We start from the raw sequence: 3978 nt of genomic DNA on the forward strand, positions 1-3978 counted from the left end.
TTCCTTTATGCTTGGTAACAGGCTTTATAAAGCAAGTTTTTAGTGTATAGAGAGCGTTAGTGTGGATTCTAGTCCTGCAATTGTGGTCATTGTTTCAGTCACCTTGTCTTTCACCTCTGAGTTGATGAGGAGGTCAATTTGTCCTATAACAATACATGTGCAATATCAGTGCTTGTGCAGACCATTACATACATTAAGCTTCCAACTATTGATGCATATGGAACTTTAGACATATAATCCATCTCTTCCTTCAACCTATAAACCCATTCATTCTGCAATGCTTTTTTTACCTGCAGGCAACCTGACTAAGTCCCAAGTTTGGTTATGTACCAATTCTGGAAACCTCCATTACAATGAAGTCTTCCCAACCTTCTATAGGCTCCTTTACATGCAATACCACATGAATAAAACCATGGGTGCACAATAACATGTGCCCCAAAACCATCACTGTTTTAACCTAGTCAACTTTGACTCTATCCCAAGTCAATTTTACCTAACACTTGTCAAAGTAAGGGTGAAACAATCTATTCATCAATCACATGAAATTAGTTGGAGCATTAGTCAAATAAGAAGGAAACACAACAAACTCATAATGTTGATAGTTGGTCTGAAAAATGGTCCTATAGATATCCTCTTCTTTGATGTGCACCTGATGGTATCCTGATCTCAAATCAATCTTTGAGAACTGTTGGGATGAGGTCCTTAGGGTTAAATTTTGTGTTTCCTTTTTTCATAATGTAAAGTCTCCACAATTTTTGGAAGCGGAGCACGAAGATAGTAAGAGTCAAAGGGGCTTTAGTCCCTTAGGTTGTTTGGTGTTAAGAAGGTTTTGAGACCCGCCCATCGTCCACGGACCATGGTATTGTAAAAGGAAAGGCTATAAATAGAAGAGTCATAGCGAGTCTAGAAGATAATAAAAGAATAGAATATTATTGTTTTGGACACGAAAGCTAAGGCAAGAAAGTTTGTTTCCTATTCTTAGGTGCATGGGAAGGCTCCTGCAGCTGAGTGCATGGAGACCTTGGTAAGTCCGCAAGCAGAGTGCGTGGGTCCCTACAACTGAGTACGAAGGAAATGAGAGTTTGTATTTTGAAAGATCTCATCTAGTAAAGACGGTTTTGATCCATACATTGCATATCTGCTCATATGTATTTATTTCTGCAATTATGTGTGTTTGCTCTGTATATGAAAGTATATGAATAAACGTTTATCTAATGCATGAAAGTGGTAGAACAGTATAAATTATGCACGTTATGACTAATTAATGACCTTCGCAAAGATGTAATTGTTATTGATGAGATTTACTATTATTAATTGTTCCGGAAGGGTTACAGTTCACGAAGATAGAATTAAGCCCTAGACGCCGAAGGAACCCATCACACAGACCTCTGGATGTAGAAACCTAGTTATTTCATCCCCCAATACTGCTTCGGGTGAGACTGCAGCCTACGCTACGCGGGTTGTCGTCGAAAGGGCCAGCAATTTAGGGTTTTGTTGGTTGGCGCAACTAACTTTGAACTTGGGTTAAGACCCCATCTAGCCAACAAATGGTTCTGTTGCTCGGACCCGAACCTAGGTCTTTTGGGTGACAGTTGAGTATCCTAACCAGCTAGACTACAACGGACCATGGACCTCGCGGTGGAAGGCCCTACTACAGAGAAATTAGTCGAGGAAGTGCAGCAGGCAACTATGCAACGAACAACTAATTTGTAGGTTCTAAATTTGGAGTTTCACGAACTCCAAGCGAAGATTGAAGCGTTGACTAAGTGACTCGAGGACGAGTCACCAAATTGTGTTGGGGGCCTATTAGGATGGGGTCCCTGGGGTTAAATATTGTATTTCTTTTTTGTATAATGTAAAGTCTCCGTGATTTTTGGAAGTGGAGCACGAAGATAGTAAGAGTCAAAGGGGCTTTAGTCCCTTAGGTTGTTAGGTGTTAAGAAGGTTTTGAGACCCGCCCATGGTCCACAGACCATGGTATTGTAAAAGGAAAGGCTATAAATAGAAGAGTCATAGTGAATCTAGAAGATAATAAAAGAATAGAAGATTATTGTTTTGGGCAAGAAAGCTAAGGCAGGAAATTTTGTTTCCTATTCTTACGCGAAGGAGAAGGCACCTGTAGCTGAGTGCGCAGAGACCTTGGTAAGTCCGCAGGCTGAGTGCGCGGGCCCCTGCAGCTGAGTGCGAAGGAAAGGAGAGTATGTATTTTGAAAGATCTCATCTAATAAAGACGGTTTTGATCCATACTTTGCGTATCTGCTCATCTGTATCTAATTATGCAATTATGTGTGTTCACTCTGTATCTGAAAGTATATGAATAAATGTTTATCTAATGCGTGAAAGTGGTAGATCAGTATAAATTATGCATGTTATGACTAGTTAATGACCTTCGTGAAGATATAATTGTTGTTGATGAGATTTACTGTTATTAATTGTTAAGGGTTAGGGTTCGCGAAGACAAAATTAAGCCCTAGAAGCCACAGGAACCCATCACACAGACCTCTAGATGCAGAAACTTGCTTCTATCATCCCCCAATACTGCTTCTGATGGGACTACAGCCTGTGCTACGTGGGTTGTTGCCGAAAGGGCCATCAATTTAGGGTTTTGTTGTTTGGCGCAACTAACTTTGAACCTAGGTCAAGGCCCCATCTAGCCAATAAGAACAATGTTGCTCCCTTCAACTGATCAAACAAGTCATCGATCCTAGGCAACAGATACATGTTCTTGATAGTTACATTGTTCAATTTCATGTAATCAATACATAATCTAAGAGTACCATCCTTCTTCTTCACAAACAACACCGGTGCAACCCAAGGCAACACACTTGGACTAATGTATCCTTTTTCAAGCATTTCCTTCAACTTCAACTTCAATTCCACTAACTCTGGTGTGCTCATCCTATATGGTGTCTTTGATGTTAGTGCTACCCCTGGTACCAACTCAATATAAAATTATGCTTCCCTATGAGGCGGAAACTCTAAAATCTCTGCTAGAAAGATATCCTAAAACTGTTGTAAAATGATATACCTCTCTAAGACTTTTTCAACCTCAACATCCTTACCTTTATCACTAGAAATATGCATTGCAAATAATACACACCCTTTCTTGCGACTGTGCTTTGTCTGCATAGCTATAACCATCCTCACCGATGTAGGCTTCTTCTTTCCCTACAGGATTCTCTTTTCCCCATTATCATCCAGGCACTTTGTTGAAAAATGCAGCAAGAAATTCTCAATTTGATTTTGCCTTGATTAAGTTGAGAAAAATCGAATTTCCACATCAACAGAAAACTTGGATGATGTTAACTTGTGCGACATGGCTTGTGTCACCCAGTTTATTCAGTAAATTCGAGTTAGAATAGTTAGAGTTCAGTTCAGCATGTGTGATTGCTAATTTGTAGCCATCAAGGTCAGTTATCTTAGGTTGTTTTCAGTTAAACTAGTTCCAACTTTTGGAGGAACTAGTGGAAGGTTAGTTAAGCAGTGAGACTTCATTCAAACTTAGTGATCATCCAACTAATTGATTAATCAACCCAAAATAGCTAGTGCATGCAGAGAATTCGAGCTACCCAGTTGAGGTGGAGATTCCAAGGCAGTGTAACATCATTTGTAGATTATTCTTGAGTGTACAGGTGTTGCATGGAGTCAGATGATCAGCCTAAGGAATTGCGCAATTCAATTTGAGTAATTTCCAAAATAATAGGCACCTAATTCCTCAAGGAATGTAGCAAGGAAATAGGAGCTCAAGCCAAGGAAAATTTTGACTGAGTCTGGGTTAAAGGCCTTCAGTGAGTAGAGAGATATGTTATGCACTTGTAGGGTGTGCTCAATTGAGAAAATCAGTTGTAATACATCTCTATTCATTTTATTAATGCAAGCAGGCATTGGGGTTTTCAGCATATTATTTTCCCCAGATAAAAATACTTGTTCCATGTGTGTTATTTCTTCTTGCATGTCTAAAATTTTTGTTCTAAATTG

This window comes from Pinus tabuliformis, chromosome 3_2 (genome assembly GCF_031772625.1).
Source record: "Pinus tabuliformis cultivar Carrire ecotype Pingquan chromosome 3_2, CPIR1, whole genome shotgun sequence".
Lineage (NCBI taxonomy): Eukaryota > Viridiplantae > Streptophyta > Pinopsida > Pinales > Pinaceae > Pinus > Pinus tabuliformis.